Source organism: Bombina bombina, chromosome 2 (genome assembly GCF_027579735.1).
Source record: "Bombina bombina isolate aBomBom1 chromosome 2, aBomBom1.pri, whole genome shotgun sequence".
Classification (NCBI taxonomy): Eukaryota; Metazoa; Chordata; class Amphibia; order Anura; family Bombinatoridae; genus Bombina; species Bombina bombina.
In genome coordinates, this window is record NC_069500.1 from 1,124,384,398 (window position 1) to 1,124,401,612 (window position 17,215).

Below are 17,215 nucleotides of genomic sequence, written 5' to 3' on the forward strand. Positions count from 1 at the left end.
CTTACCTTTAAAATAAACCCTAATATAGCTACAATATAAATAATAATTATATTGTAGCTATCTTAGGATTTATTTTTATTTTACAGGCATCTTTCAATTTATTTTAACTAGGAACAATAGTTATTAAATAGTTATTAACTATTTAATAGCTACCTAGCTAAAATAAAGAGAAATTTACCTGTAAAATAAAAACTAACCTAAGTTACAATTACACCTAACACTACACTATACTTTAATAAATTATTCCTATTTAAAACTAAATACTTACCTGTAAAATAAACCCTAATATAGCTACAATATAATTAATAATTACATTGTAGCTATTTTAGGATTTATATTTATTTTACAGGTAACTTTGTATTTATTTTAGCTAGGTAGAATAGTTATTAAATAGTAATTAACTATTTAATAACTAGCTAGCTAAAAGAAATACAAAATTACCTGTAAAATAAATCCTAACCTAAGTTACAATTAAACCTAACACTACACTATCATTAAATTAATTAAATAAATTACCTACAATTATCTACAATTAAACCTAACACTACACTATCAATAAATTAATTAAATACAATATCTACAAATAAATACAATGAAATAAACTAACTAAAGTACAAAAAATAAAAAAGCTAAGTTACAAAAAATAAAAAAATAAGTTACAAACATTTAAAAAAGATTACAACAATTTTAAGCTACTTACACGTAATCTAAGCCCCCTAATAAAATAACAAAGCCCCCCAAAATAAAAAAAAATCCCTACCCTATTCTAAATTAAAAAGTTCAAAGCTCTTTTACCTTGCCAGCCCTTAAAAGGGCGTTTTGCGGGGCATGCCCCAAAGAATTCAGCTCTTTTGCCTGTAAAAGAAAAATACAACCCCCCCCCCAACATTAAAATCCACCACCCACATACCCCTAATCTAACCCAAACCCCCCTTAAAAAAAACTAACACTACCCCCCTGAAGATCATCCTACCTTGAGTCGTCTTCAGATCCGGAGTGGCAGAAGTCATCTCCAAGGGGCGCTGAAGAAATCTTCCATCCGATGAAGTCATCATCCAGGTGGCGCTGAAGAAATCTTCCATCCGGGCGATGGCATCTTCCAAGCGGCGTCTTCAATCTTCATCCATCCGGAGCGGAGCGGAGCCATCTTCAGATGAGCCGAGGCGGAGCCATCCTCTTCTTCCCGACGACTACCGACGAATGGATATTCCTTTAAAGGATGTCATCCAATATGACGTCCCTTCAATTCCGATTGGCTGATAGGATTCTATCAGCCAATCGGAATTAAGGTAGGAAAATCTGATTGGCTGATTGAATAAGCCAATCAGATTGAAGTTCAATCCGATTGGCTGATCCAATAAGCCAATCAGATTGAGCTTGCATTCTATTGGCTGATCGGAACAGCCAATACAATGCGAGCTCAATCTGATTGGATCAGCCAATCTGATTGAACTTTAATCTGGTTGGCTGATTGGCTATTGTACCTAGTTAAAATAAATTGAAACCTAGGTTTAGGGGTTAATAATTTTATTACAGTGGCGGCAGTGTAGTGGGGAGCAGGATAGGGGTTAATAACTTTATTATAGAGGGCAACGGTGTAGGGGGGCAGATTAGGGGTTAATATGTATAATGTAGGTGGCGGCGGGGTCTGGGAGCTGCGGTTTAGGGGTTAATACATATATTATAGTGGCGGCGGGGACCGGGAGCAGCGGTTTAGGGGTTAACATATTTATTATAGCTTGCAGTGGGCTCCAGGAGCGGCGGTTTAGGGGTTAATTAGTTTATTAGAGTGGCGGTGGGCTCCGGGGGCGGCGGTTTAGGGGTTAATCAGTTTACTAGAGCGGCGGTGGGCTCCGGGAGCGGCAGTTTAGGGGGTAATACATTTATTTAGTTGCGGCAGTGTAGGGGGGGCAGATTAGGGGTGTTTAGACTCGGGGTACATGTTAGGGTGTTAGGTGCAGACAGCTCCCATAGGAATGAATGGGATGTCTGGCAGCAGCGAATATGAACTTTCGCTATGGTCAGACTCCCACTGATTTCTATGGGATCCGCCGCCTCCAGGGCGGCGGATTGAAATCCAGGTACGCTGGGCCGGAAAAGTGCTAAGCGTACCTGCTAGTTTTTTGATAACTAGCAAAAGTAGTCAGATTGTGCCGCACTTGTGTGCGGAACATCTGGAGTGACATAAGAATCGATCTGTGTTGGACTGAGTCCGGCGGATCAAAGCTTACGTCACAAAATTCTACTTTTGCCGGTATCTAGGGCTTGATAACTAAGGCGAATCATCCTCGCCACAAATACGCTGCGGAATTCCAGCGTATTTGAGGTTGACGGCTTGATAACTACCCCCCAATATGTAGACAAATTCTGGCATTTATATGTTCTTTACATTTTCCATAGCAGGAGCATATTCATTTATGGATATTAAACACCCAATTAATATATTTCTTAAGAATATTTAGCTCCACTGGGCCAGATTTAAGTAATGTTGCAGGGGTTCTCCCCTTCAGAGGACACGTTTGAGTTTGCCCCCTAATCAGAAGTCCCCAAAGCACATTTAGTTTCATTTTTTCCTGGGATCACAAAAACCATGGCACACATTTGCAATTTTACTTTTCCCTGGGTCCGCAAGAACAAGTGCAGAGGGCCGCATGAGATCCACTGGCCGCCAGTTGGCCATCCCTGGTTTTAATGATGCCTTCCAAATACTAAGCTGTATATTTTATTTACCCATGATTGCCTTTTATTGTTAAGGTAGAAATAGGGAAGTCTAAGGAGAGAAAACTGATAGTAGAATAGATAGATTTAGGAACATGCAAGGGAGCTAATACGTTTATGGTCAGGACAATAATAATGTTACAAGACTAAAGCTCAGGTATCTAAATGAAAAAATACTTTTAAATAAACTAAATTTAATAAGAATCTAATTAGAGGCATCACAATGAACAAAAGGGATGCTTCTTTACTGAGAATTGTTTTCTTTTTTGTGTTTATGCTTCTGAGGCATGTAACTGTCTACCAAGAAAACAGTGGGTGATCTGCTCTTAAAGGGACAGGCTAGTCAAAATTAAACTTTCATGATTTAGATAGGCCATGCAATTTAAATCAACTTTCCAATTTACTTTTATCATCAAATTTGCTTTGTTCTCTTGGTATACTTTGTTGAAAACTATGCCTATGTAGACTCATATGCTTATTTCTAAGCCCTTGAAGGTCGCCTCTTATCTCAGTGCATTTTGACAGTTTTTAAAAGCTAGACAGCACTAGCTAATGCATGTCATATAGATAACATTGTCCTCACTCCCATTGAGTTATTTATAAGTCAGCACTGACTGACTAACATGCAAGACTGTCAAAATAATTGAGATAAGGGGGCATCCTGCAGATGCTTACATACAAGGTAATCACACATGCAGTGGCGTCACTAGGGTTGGTGTCACCCGGTGCGGTAAGTTATGGTGTCACCCCCCCCCCCCAGAAAGGAGACACGCACAAACACAAAAACACAGGCACACACATAAAAACACTTAGACATACTCAGACACACTTTAAAACACAATCAGATGCACACACAAACACTCGGAAACACACTCAGACACACACACAAAACACTCAGACACACGCACACACACACACAAACACTTAGACACACACACACAAAAACACTCAGACACACACACACAAAAACACTGAGACACACAAACACAAAACACTGAGACACACACACAAAACCATTCAGACACACACACACACACACAAAAACTCAGGCACGCACACACAAAAACTCAGACACACACACACATACAAAATATGTAAACTGCACTGCATTAATTATAAAGCTCATGTCTAGAGCTGCTCCCTGGCTCAGCAGAGCATCAAATGAAAGATAAACAGAACACTCTAAAATAAATCACTAAAGAAAAGGTTTAGGCGCGCAAACTATGAAAATTCTGCTCTCTGACTCTGTTCCAAGTCTGTCAGTGCACAGCCCCCGGCCGCGTGCCTTCTGCTTCGTATGGCCAATCACCTCTGCACTCTGCACTTAGCGTACGGTAACTGTACTGTTCTGGTGGGCATCATACGTGGCTCCTTCACTTTACAGACAGTGTCAGACAGTCATGCGGTCAGGTGCCAGGCACCCCCCTCACGATTTGCCAGTTCTTGTTTAGAGAGACAGCACAGCAGTGAGTGACTCCACAGCTCCACAAGTCACCAAGCAGTGAGCACAGATAGGCAGGCAGGTTTATTAATATATCCGTGTTGGTTATGCAAAACTGGGTAATGGGTAATAAAGGGATTATCTATCTTTTTTTAAAATAAACATTTTCAAGTAGACTGTCCCTTTAAGGCCCGGTTGCACTTTCTGTTAGCTTCAAATCAAAGTAAGCAAATTTAATTTAAATGTTTTTTCATGCAATAAATAAATAAAAGAACAATAATACAAACTACTAATAACATTAACATATTTTATTAATTCATAGGCATTATATAGAGCTTTCTACCCCTTGGCAAGCTGCTTGTCAAATCTACCCCCTAATCTCTCCCTTAGTTTGGGCCCATTATTTATTTTGTAAGACCTGGAATTAATGTCTTAAAAGAAATGCTTAGAAATTACACAAACGTACTCGCTGTCTCTCTCTGCCATTTAACTGGCTTTAAATATCTTTTTTTCATCAAGTAGCAATTGTGTTGGGATTCTTTGGTGTGAATTTAGTTCCATTAGCAGATACAGTTTAGACAGTAAATTCACAACTAGTTTAAATATTTTCAGGAAAAAGAAAGAATAATTATCGGCACAGAGACCAGACAGTGTGACATGCTTAATGCATTAGAAGCGTCCACTTTCATTTGTTCTACTAATTATTGACATTCAGAGGGACAGGTAGGCCAGAGTGAAAAGCCAGATTTGATGAATTTTTCTGACTCACTGCTCCAAGCTGTATTAATATTATGGAGTGAACCATACAGCTTATTATTCTTTGTGAGTTGTTTGGAGATTCATGCACTCTGTTCTGTACAGCTCATTTGAAAATGATTGATTCACAAGCTATAATTGTTAGCAAGCTATGGAGAGAGGTGATATGAGCCAGATGGTTAGCTTGATGAAATTGATTCAAATGTTACTCAAAAAATGGGCAAATGCATTGATTAAGCTTGATTGGCAGATCTACTTTCTGCCCTGGGAATCTTGCAGTGCTGGCCAGTGCTGGCCAGTGCTGTTCCAAAAAAAAAGGTTTTGCCGAATAAATATCTTTTTAAAACATGAATCTTGTCAAGTTACATTACTGTTCATGTGAATAAACTCTATATCATCTGTGAATTTGCTTGCTTCTGCATGAAATAATCTACAACTACTGTCTTTACAAATAAGCATTGCTTTCTTTACCATACAATAGCTATCCAGCATTGCAATAATCAACAGTAAGATCTTCGATTTAATAAAACAAATAGCTGTATCACACACATATATATATATATATATATATATATAAATACATGAATGAAAAACACTTTAATATGTATAGTTGGAAATAACTTCACATAACTTATGTATTATTCAATCCACAGTTGTTACAATTATTTAGACCATGGCTAAATTTGCCAGATGGACTTGAAACCATCTGAATAATAACTCCTGTGATTATCTTCTGGTCCATAGAAAAAAGCACATCGCATGGGAGCAACACCAGCTGTATACTAGTGCTGTTAAAAATTAAGTTCATGATTTCCAGAATATAGTTCTACTAACATAAATTGAAGTTAAATTAATAAATGTTAATGTTAAAATAAGTCTTCACTTTTTTATGTATTAAAACACATATGCCTAGATTACGAGTCTTGCGTTAGCCTTAAAAAGCAGCGTTGAGAGGTCCCAACAATGCTTTTTAACGCCCGCTGGTATTACAAGTCTGGCAGGTACAGGTGTACCGCTCACTTTTTTTCCACAACTCGAGCATACCGCAAATCCACTTACGTAAATTGTGTATCCTATCTTTTTAATGGGACTTGCATAATGCCGGTATTACAAGTCTTGGAAAAAGTGAGCGGTAGACCCTTTCCTGTCAAGACTCCTACCGCATTTAAAGGTCAGTAGTTAAGAGTTTTATGGGCTAACGTTGTAGCATAAAACTCTTAACTAAAGTTCTAAAAAGTACACTAACACCCATAAACTACCTATTAACCCCTAAACCGAGCCCCCCCCCCACATCGCAAACACTTAAAAAAAAATGTAGCCCCTAATCTGCCGACCGGACATTGCCGCCACTTCAATAAATATATTAACCCCTAAATATATTAACTCCCACCTCGCAAACATTAGTTAAATGTTATTAACCCCTAATCTGCCATTCCTAACATCGCAGACACCTACCTACATTTATTAACCCTTAATCTGCCACCCCCAACGTCGCTGCAACTATATTAAATGTATTACTCCCTAAACCTGAGTCTAACCCTAACCCTAACACCCCCTAAATTAAATATAATTTAAAATAATCTAAATAAAATTACTACAATTAACTAAATTATTCCTATTTAAGACTAAATACTTACCGATAAAATAAACCCTAAGCTAGCTACAATATAACTAATAGTTACATTGTAGCTATTTTAGGGTTTATTTTTATTTTACAGGCAACTTTGTATTTATTTTAACTAGGTACAATAGTTATTAAATAGTTATTAACTATTTAATAACTTCCTAGTTAAAATAAATACAAATATACCTGTAAAATAAATCCTAACCTAAGTTAGTTATATTGTAGCTATCTTATGGTATATTTTATCGGTAAGTATTTAGTTTTAAATAGGAATAATTTATTTAATAATTGTATTTTTATTTAGATTTATTTAAATTACATTTAAGTTAGGGGTTGTTAGGGTTAGACTTAGGTTTAGGGATTAATAACTTTATTATAGTGGCGGCGACGTTGAGGGCAGCAGATTAGGGGTTAATAATTGTAGGCAGGTTGCGAGGACATTGGGGGTAATAACTATAATGTAGGTGTCGGCGATGTTGGGGGCGACAGATTAGGGGTTCATAAGTATAATGTAGGTGGCGGTGGTGTCCGGAGTGGCACATTAGGGGTTAATAATATAATGTAGGTGTCTGCGATGTTGGGGGCGGCAGATTAGGGGTTAATAAGTGTAAGATTAGGGGTGTTTAGACTCGGGGTTCATGTTAGGGTGTTAGGTGTAGACATAAAATGTATTTCCCCATAGGAATCAATGGGGCTGCGTTAGGAGCTGAACGCTGCTTTTTTGCAGGTGTTAGACTTTTTTTCAGCCGAATCAGCCCCATTGATTCCTATGGGGAAATCGTGCACAAGCACGTTTAGCCAGCTCACCGATACCGTAAGCAGCACTGGTATTGAGGTGAGATGTGGAGCTAAATTTTGCTCTCCGCTCACTTTTTTCCGGCTAACGCCGGGTTTAAAAAAACCTGTAATACCATGGTTACTGTAGGTGAGCGGTGAGCATATACTGCGCGTTAGCACCACAAGTCTTACCGACAAAAACTCGTAATCTAGCCGATAGTTATATGCACTAAAATGTTTAGGTGAAAAGGTGATACTATACAACACAAGGAAATTCCATTTTTGCAAATAGCCTCTGACTGACGTCATTATTATACTCCACCCTCCCCCCACTTATTGCATTGAAAGCTAAATTTCAGTGCTACTCATGCAAATTATATGCTGTTTAATGCATTTTCATATAATACCTTTGTTAGTAGTTAATCCAAATATTATCCAAAAAATTATTTTATAGGCAGCTTATGAAAAGCAAGATTGTCATTTTTATTTTATTTAAAGTTTTACAATGAAACAAGTATTTGTACATTCACCATTAAACATAGTAACTGATATTAGTACATATTGTTTTTGTTATTCTGCACCATTTTGTACCTCTTGCAGACATTTTTTACAAATTAAACATCTAAACACAAAGGCCTGATAACCAAACACTCACAGGTGTGGAGAGAAATCAAGCAAAATATTTAGGGCTTTTTCTGAGCATCATTTGTAATTTATGTGTCTGTTTCACATTCAGAACCCTGGGTAGCTAGATGAAGAGCCAGCAAGATAAAATTTGCAGAGAGCTTTAAAGTGAATGTAAACTTTGACGAATGTGTGCCTGGTTTTTAAAAATCCTATTAAAAGCAGGGGCACTTTCATTCATCAAAGTTTACATTTCAGCGGTTTTGTTAAAATACTTGTTTTCTTCTTGAAAGCATGGCCTCAGGCAATGTTTGCTCTGGGTGGGAAGCCGTGATTTGAGGAAGCCGGATTCTTTATTTCTGACATAAGAGAGTCTGGCATTCAAGAAGAAAAGGTAAGTATTTTAACAAAACCGCTGAAATGTAAACTTTTATGAATGAAAGTGCCCCTGTTTTTAATAGGATTTTTAAAAACCGGGCACACATTTGTCAAAGTTTACATTTACTTTAAGTCATCAGGCCATAAGTAATCTTGCTTCCAGAACAGCTTATGGCCTTGATATAAATGTGATATATTACAGGAAAAAAACAAACAAATTAAATTACTGTAATCTTACCGATGGTACATTCTCAACTTTACAGATGCATTCTTATCTCAAAGGAATGAAATGATAACACACAATGATAAAGATTAAACACTAATTCAAAACATGTCACAGTTCTACTTCCATTTGCACAATGAACAATCAATACTAATTTTATTACAAGACCAGAGACTCATATTTTGCTTTCTTTCCTTTACTACTTAAATGCAGTTTTAAAAGTATACATAAATAAATACAAATAACTGTCAATATTTAAAAAAGACAGTAAAAACAGAGTACAGATCAATGACCAATAGCAATGGAGAACTGATTATACCAAAACAAAGTAGCCAATCAGGTTGACAATATAACCTATAAACTGTCCAATATACAGCAACAAATCCTCTTTCTTTTACTGCTTCAGGAAGATAAGTATTGTACTCAAGTGTTAATAAACATTTTCTTGTTATTGTTAATTTCTTTATTTGTTTATATATTTTATTACACTGTTTTGATTTGTTTTCATTCTGTTTTGATTATGGCAATATAGTCCGTTTTTGTTATTGTCCCTTTTTCATTGGTTAAATATTTTTTCCCCTTTTTCTTATCTTATATGTTTTGTTCCACTCTCCGGTTTTGTTTTATCTTATATTCCTCTTTGTTTGACCCTTTGTGCTCTTTTAAATTTCGGCTGTTTTATTACCTGTTGCGCTGCGCCATTCCGACGTCCATCTTATGGTTGTCGGCCTCGGTGCACATGCGCAGTATTCATCCATTTTACTGTGTAGTTAAATGTCAATTTTTTCCCGCCCTTTTTACTTTATCAGCTGACTGCCGTCTGACTCAGTTGCGCTACAGAACAAAAGTATTTGTTAAAACAGTTATTCTCAAAACATTAATTTAATTAGTTTTACTGGTCTCTGTCTCCATCTTTGGACCAACTTTATTATTAACTTTCTAAAGTTTTATAATTATTTTCTCATTGTTTGCTCACATTCTTTGGGGTCAATTTTAAAATATATTTATAAATACATATATAAATATTTTATTGGTTTTATTATTATATTTAAATAGTATTCCTTTTTAAATAGTACATATTTAAAAATAGTTTTATTATTATATTTATTCTCAGTATGTCTCAAACTTCAGATTTAAACCATTCACTTAATTCTGAAGGTGTTCAAAAAATGATTGACATTTCCATGAACTCAATGCTGGAAAAAAATAACCTTTTTAATTGATAAATCCTCTAAAAAGGCTATAAAAAGGAAAAAAGACCAATTTCAAGTGGTATTAAGGCAAGTAAGAAATTGGTTAAGAAATCTCACCATCTTGTCTCTGGCTCTGCTGTTCCTTGCAGGAAAGGAAGAAAAACACCTGCTATTTCCTCTACTCCCAAGAGGTCACTAATGGGAGAGGCTTTGGCCAATGATGAAAATGTTGAGGTTTGCTCTGATACAGATTTTAATTCCGATTCCTCTCTGGATTTGGTTAAGTCTGAAGATTATTTATCTCATTCTTCATCGGAAGATTCTTCGGCTTCTCCGAAGATTAAAAAATTCAAAAAGTATTTGAAAAAATCCAAACATTTGGATACTAAAAAAGTGAATTTTTTTGACTGTCTAGGTAACCCTAGGTTTAATTCGGATGATTTGCATCATCCTAGATCTGCAAAGTGGTACCCTTTGCAGATTTTATTGATTTCCAGCTTCGCCAACCTTTAAAAAGGGATTCTAGAAATAAAATGAGGGCAGAATGCCCTAGACCGATTCTCCCAAACAATGCAAGTTCTACCCCTGAAGTTGATCCAAAAATGTTAAAATTTATAGGGTCCCCAGGATTTAAACTCAAAAAAGGGATGGATAGGGCATGGGAAATTTGTCAGGACAAAATGTTAGATACCATTGGCCCCTTAGCAAAACTTTTTTATTTGTCTGAACAAGCTGTGTATGATAATACTTTGTTAGACCCGGTAATTGTCAGAGAATGGCTTCAGAGAATGCTCAGCTTTTTAGGGAATGCCAATTCAGCAATGTACACTGAGCGCAGATGCAATATCCTTAGAAGAATTGACCCCAGAGTGTGTGATTTTGCAATAAATGAAATTCATACGGATACAAATGGTCTTTTATTTGGAAACACTTTTATCAAAGAAATAAACAGTTATGTAAATACTTTTTCCAATCTAAATAAAGTGAGAACATCCATGAAAAAGATCTTTTATCAAGATCGTTTTTTTCTGAACAGGCTGGGAAAGGTAGAGGCCGCTTTCCCGGCCGTGCTTCATACCCAAATAGGTCTCAATTCTCTAGTCAACAATTCCAACCTCAAAGACAATATCAAAATCCAGTCTCCTCAGGCTTCTTCCCATCCAGAGGAAGATTTTGGAACCCAAGACTTCAGCGTTTGAGGCAAAGATCCCGCACCCCTCAAGGTAAATCTTTATTTTCTTCCTTCTCAGATTTCAATCCAAAACATAGTAGGAGGCAGATTATCTCTCTTCACACGCAATTGGAACCTGATCACTACAGATCAATGGGTTCTTCACACTGTTTCAGGTCTTTTTATAGATTTTATTTCTCCTCCATTTTAAAATTCTCTTCCTCTTCCAATAAAGTTTTCAGTTTCAGACAGAAATTTGGTTCATAACGAAATTTCAAACCTTTTATCAAAACAAGCAATAGAGCCGGTTTTAAATCCTCAAAATTGTTTTCTCAGCAATCTCTTTCTCGTAAAAAAAGAAAAATGGCCAATTTTGCCCAGTTATAAATTTAAGATCTCTAAATGCCTTCGTTGTCTATCAACATTTCAAAATGGAAGGTATCCATATTCTCAGAGATTGCCTTCTAGACAACGATTTCTTAGTCAGATTAGATCTGACAGATGCGTATCTCACTGTTCCTGTAGCTCAAGAACACAGGAAATTTCTCACTTTTGTTTGGGAAGGAAAGATTTGGAGTTTCACTTGCATGCCTTTCGGCTTATCTTCAGCTACTTGGATCTTCACCAAACTAATGAAACCTATAATTACTTGGCTTCACCTTCAAGGCGTTCGTCTCATCTATTTAGACAATATCTTGATTATGAATCAGAACTCTGTCGTTCTACATTCTCAACTCCATCTTACTATATATATTCTGGAAAATTTAGGTTTCTTAGTCAACAAAGAGAAGTCAGTTCTTTCACCAACCAAATCTCTAACCTTTTTAGGTTACCAAATAGACACATTGAATTCTACACTCAGCCTACCCAGAGAGAAAATTGTGAATATCAAGAAAGAGATTTCAAAAACTCTTTCTTTATCTTTGGTTCCAATCAGGAATATAGCCAGAATAGTTGGGTTACTCTTATCCTCTATTCAGGCTATTTTCCCTGCTCCTCTTCATTACAGGGACCTTCAACATTTAAAAATTTTTCATCTTCAGAAAGGTCTTTCATATTCCCACTTAATTCTTCTTTCTTCAGAAGCCAAAGAGGAACTTTTGTGGTGGCTCTCCCATATAAAAGCTTGGAACGGGAGAGCCATTTTTGGAAAAACTCCGGATCTAATTATAGAATCCGATGCCAGTTGTTCGGGCTGGGGAGCTCGTTGTGATCCTTCAATCACAGGAGGAAAATGGTCTTCAGAAGAAAAACGTTTTCATATCAACTGCTTAGAACTTTTGGCAGGCTCTTTTGCAGTCAAGAGTTTTGTCAAAGATTCTTTTCCTGTGTCCATTTTACTCAGAATGGACAATATTTCTGCAGTTCACTATTTGAATAGTCTCGGTGGTACAAAATCTAGAGATTTATCGATTATTATGAAAGATTTCATTCATCTTTGCTTGGACAGAAATATTTCTGTCAGAGCAGAATATATTCCAGGTTTATCCAAAGTCGCAGCGGATTGGGGTTCTCGGTATCTGACAGATTCCAGCGACTGGAAACTTCATCATCAAGTTTTTCATTCGCTTCAATCTCTCAGAGGTCCCTTTTCGATGGATCTGTTGGCTTCGAGACTGAATTTTCAGATTCATCCATATTTCAGTTGACATCCAGATCCAGATGCTTTGGCGATCAATGAATTTCTCCACCCCTGGCCTCTTCAGACAGCTTATGCATTTCCCCCATTTTCAATAATTCAGAGAACCATATCGGCAGTCCGTCGGGATCTCCTTTCAATTTTCCTAATCACTGCCCTTTGGCCATCTCAACTCTGGTACCCATCTCTTCTAGAATTGTCTGTCAACCATCCTGTTCTTCTTCCTGTTTTTCCCCTACTCTTGTCAGATCCAGAAGGTCATCCTCACAATCTTATCCTTCAAGGATCTCTTCGTCTCATAGCATGGTCAATTTTGGGCAATCTTCATCTCTCCAGGGTTTATCACAACAAGCTAAGGAACTCCTTAAAGACTCATTGGCCCCTGGGACCAAAAAATGCTATTTTTCCGCATGGACCAGATGGTCTAGCTCACGGGTGTCAAACACAAGGCCCGCGGGCCGAATCCGGCCCACCAGACCTCGTCATGTGGCCCGTGTAGCTGCCGCCGGCTGCCAGCCTTCACCTTTTTATTCTCGCTTTTTTTTTTTGACACAAGAAAGCCGCCTCTTCAGCGCATGCGCGGCAGCCTACAAGCCAGAGAACGTCTGCCCTCTAGCAGCGCCGGCCGTTCTACACAGGAAACCTCCACTTGTTTTTATATTGAGCGCATGCCATCCTGTGATGTGACACATCCAACGGCTGCCTGAACCCCCTGAACCCTTCTCTCCTGTACTGTAAGTACATATGATGTATGTGGGAGGGGGTCTGCTTATTAGGGGGGGTCTGCTTATTATTCTGTTTAAAAGTCTGAGCGGTAAACTGGGTCTGCTTATTAGGGGGGGTCTGCTTATTATTCTGAGTGGTAAACTTTGGATATACTGACCACTTCCGTGTCACTTTACAGTGGTATAGGGACCATAAACTACAATCAAATAACCCAAAAATGTCCAAGAAAAGAAAAGTTGATGCAGAGGGAAGGCAATTTCAGCAGAGATGGGAAAGTGAATACATGTTTGTGATTAATGGAGACAAGCCGGTATGTCTTATTTGCTATGAGGCAGTGGCAGTGATGAAGGAATACAATTTACGCTGGCACTTTGAGACCAAACATGGAGCCAAATTTGCTAACCTTAGCCACCAGGAAAAGCAACAAAAGGTCCAAGAATTAAAAGGTAGCCTGCATTCTCAACTGAATGTTTTTGAAAAAATGACAGCAAAAAATTATGCAGCAGTGAAAGCCAGCTATCTTGTGGCTGAAGAAATTGCGCGAGCTTCAAAGTGCTTTTCAGAAGGTGCATTTGTAAAGCAGTGTATGCTGAAGGTATGTGAACAGGTGTGCCCTGAGCAGAGACAGGCTTTTAACAATGTCAGCTTGTCAAGAAACACCATCACAGACCGAGTCAGGGACCTAGCCTGTAATCTTAAAAGAAAGTTGGCTGAAGAGGCATGCAGTTATCTGGCATTTTCATTAGCTGTTGATGAAAGCACTGACAATACTGATACAGCTCATCTAGCTATTTTTGTAAGAGGTGTGAAGGAAGACTTGTCTGTCAGTGAGGAGCTCTTGGATGTGGTCGCCATGTATGGGACAACAACTGGGAGGGACATCTTCAATGCAGTGGATGAATCCGTGAATAAAATGAAATTACCTTGGGAAAAGTTGGTGGGCCTTACTACTGATGGCGCTCCAGCAATGTGTGGAGAGAGAAATGGCTTGGTTGGACTGTTAAAAGAGAAAAGTAATTGCCACACGCCGCTGATAACTTATCACTGCATTATCTACCAAGAAGCTCTGTGTGGCAAGGTTCTGCAACTGGATAACATAATGTCCACAGTCACGAAAACAGTGAATTTTCTGCGTGCACGGGGTCTGAATCATCGTCAGTTCCAACAATTTTTGAAGGAGGTGGGCATGGAACATACAGATGTGCCATACCATACAGAAGTAAGGTGGCTGAGTAGGAGCACCATTCTCAAGAGATTTTTTGAGCTTTTGGAAGAAATTACTCTTTTTATGCAAAGTAAAGGGAAGCCCTTGTCAGAACTGTCAGATCCAAACTGGCTGTGCGATTTTGCCATGTTGTGTGACATAACAGAGCATCTCGCCCAACTGAATCTGAGGCTGCAGGGCCGCAAACAAGTCATAACCTCAATGTATGAGGCAATAATAGCTTTCCAGGAGAAACTGCGCCTAAGGAAGTCACAGCTTGAAAAAGACAGTCTTTCCCACTTTCCTATCTGCCAGAGCATCTCAACCTCATTCCCAGGTACTTTTTCATGTGCTCGATTGGGTACCAAAGTGAATCGGCTGATTGATGAATTCAATCAACGCTTTTCTGACTTTAAAGAACAAAACTTAACCTTTACCAGCTTTGCCAATCCCTTCAACATCGATGTTGACAGTGCACCACATCGCCTTCAAATGGAATTAATAGAACTTCATAGCAACAGCAGCCTGAAAGCGAAGTTCCAGGATGTGACAGTCGACGACTTTTACCGTCTCCTCCCCTCTGCTTTGATGCCACAGCTCTGACTTCAAGCTGCACATGTTCTGTCCATGTTTGGGAGCACCTATCTATGTGCACAGATGTTTTCAGTCATGAATCTGAACAAGACCAAGCTCAGATCACACATCACTGATGATAACCTCCATGCTGTTTTGCGGATTGCTACAGCACAAGACCTAACGCCAGACATCGATGGACTGACCTCAGGGAAACGATGTCAGCCATCTAGTCAGAAAAGTAAAAAAAAAGTTAATGCCTTGTGTTTGCCATATGTGTATAAACAGTGTTTGGCAATATTTGTATGTTTAAAAAAAAATTACTGTCTGTTACCAAAAATCATTTTTCAATAAATTGTACAATTATTGTACATTTGAATATCTACTTGCCATTATTCTGACTATGTTTCTGCTTTCAGAGCTAGTTATTACTTACATTATTACAAAAACAGTAATAATTGAATGCAGTGACAATAATTTATGATAATAAAGAGTGGACACATAGTCCTACAGATACAACCCGCCCTTTGAGGGTGATCAAACTGCTGATGCGGCCCCAGATGAATTTGAGTTTGACACCCCTGGTCTAGCTGGTGCATGGAAAGAAGTTTGGATCCCCTTTCAGTTGATATAATTTATATTATTAATTTCCTTACATCACTTTTTGATTCAGGATTAGCTTACAGAACTATCAATGTTTCTAGATCTGCCATTTCTGCTAAGTATTCTTTTATTAATAATTTTCCTGTGGGTCAACACCCTTTAATTTGCAAATTAATTAAAGCAATTAAACTTAAAAGACCTCCGGCTCCTAAATATTCTTCTTTTTGGGATGTTGACCTTATATTTTCTCTTTTTAAGTCTTAGCCTTCAAATGAATTTTTATCCTTGAAACAACTTTCTGCTAAATTAGCTACCCTTTTGTGTTTAATTTCTTTTCGTAGAATTTCTGATGTCATAGCTTTAGATTTTAATTCTAAACGTTTTACTCCTGAAGGTGTTACTTTCTTTATCTCTAAAATAACTAAATCTTTTTCAACTTCTATATTCTATCCTTATTTACCTTCTGAACCTCTTCTTTGTGTGGTTGTCTCAAAGAGTATGAACGCAGAACTTCTTCCTTTCGTACTTCTGCTTCTAATCAACTTTTGTTATGCTTTATTCCTCCTCATTATCATGTGTCTTCTACTTCTATAGCCAGGTGGGTTAAATGGGTTATGAGTGAAGCAGGTATTGATGTATCTTTTTCCACTCACTCTGTTAGAGGATCAGCCGCTTCTAAAGCATTTTTGAAAGCTGCTACCCTTCAACAAATTTTGGATGCAGCTGACTGGTCTTCTGATTCTAATTTTATTTTAAACCCATTGAACATGCCTCGCTTAACTTATTTTGTAGCAAAATATGAGTCTCTGGTCTTGTAATAAAGTTCGGATTATCCTAAATTATGAAGGTATAATCTAGATTTTATTAAAGACACAGAGACGAGTATTTTCCCTCCTCTGTTTTATATTTTTATATTTTCCCTCCCTTTATTTGTATTATTATATTATTAATCTTTTTATTATACATTTGTTTTAGTTACCAACCAATAACATGGATATCCTTCTAAGTGGTTTTCTCCCTTCTCATCTGTGTGAAAAGACGAAACTTCAATCAAGTTTTCCCCATCTTATGCAGATTGCCAGTGGTTCATCAATCTCTTCAGCTGAGCTGGATATTTCTTTGTGGATGTTCTTCTTCCTCAAGTTTTTACTCTTCAGTTTTTTCTGTTGCCTTTTCATCTGGAGTTATTTCTTCAAAATAGACTTTATGTTTCCTTCATCAGATGCCAAGAAAGAGGATTTGTTGCTGTATATTGGACAGTTTATAGGTTATATTGTCAACCTGATTGGCTACTTTGTTTTGGTCTAATCAGTTCTCCATTGCTATTGGTCACTGATCTGTACTCTGTTTCTACTGTCTTTTTTAAATATTGACAGTTATTTGTATTTATTTATGTATACTTTTAAAACTGCATTTAAGTAGTAAAGGAAAGAAAGCAAAATACTTGTCTCTGTGTCTTTAATAAAATCTAGATTATACCTTCATAATTTAGGATAATCCGACTTTTCATGTGATATCTGTTTAACTGTCAGGCCACAGAATATTTTAACATGATTGTGTTTGTT

At 37.5% G+C, this 17,215-nt stretch overlaps 1 pseudogene; it reads left to right on the forward strand.

Annotated features, from left to right (window-relative positions):
* Positions 1–16,958, forward strand: part of LOC128647443 (general transcription factor II-I repeat domain-containing protein 2-like) — a 26,716-nt pseudogene extending 9,758 nt beyond the window's left edge.
* The last annotated feature ends 257 nt before the right edge of the window (positions 16,959–17,215 follow it).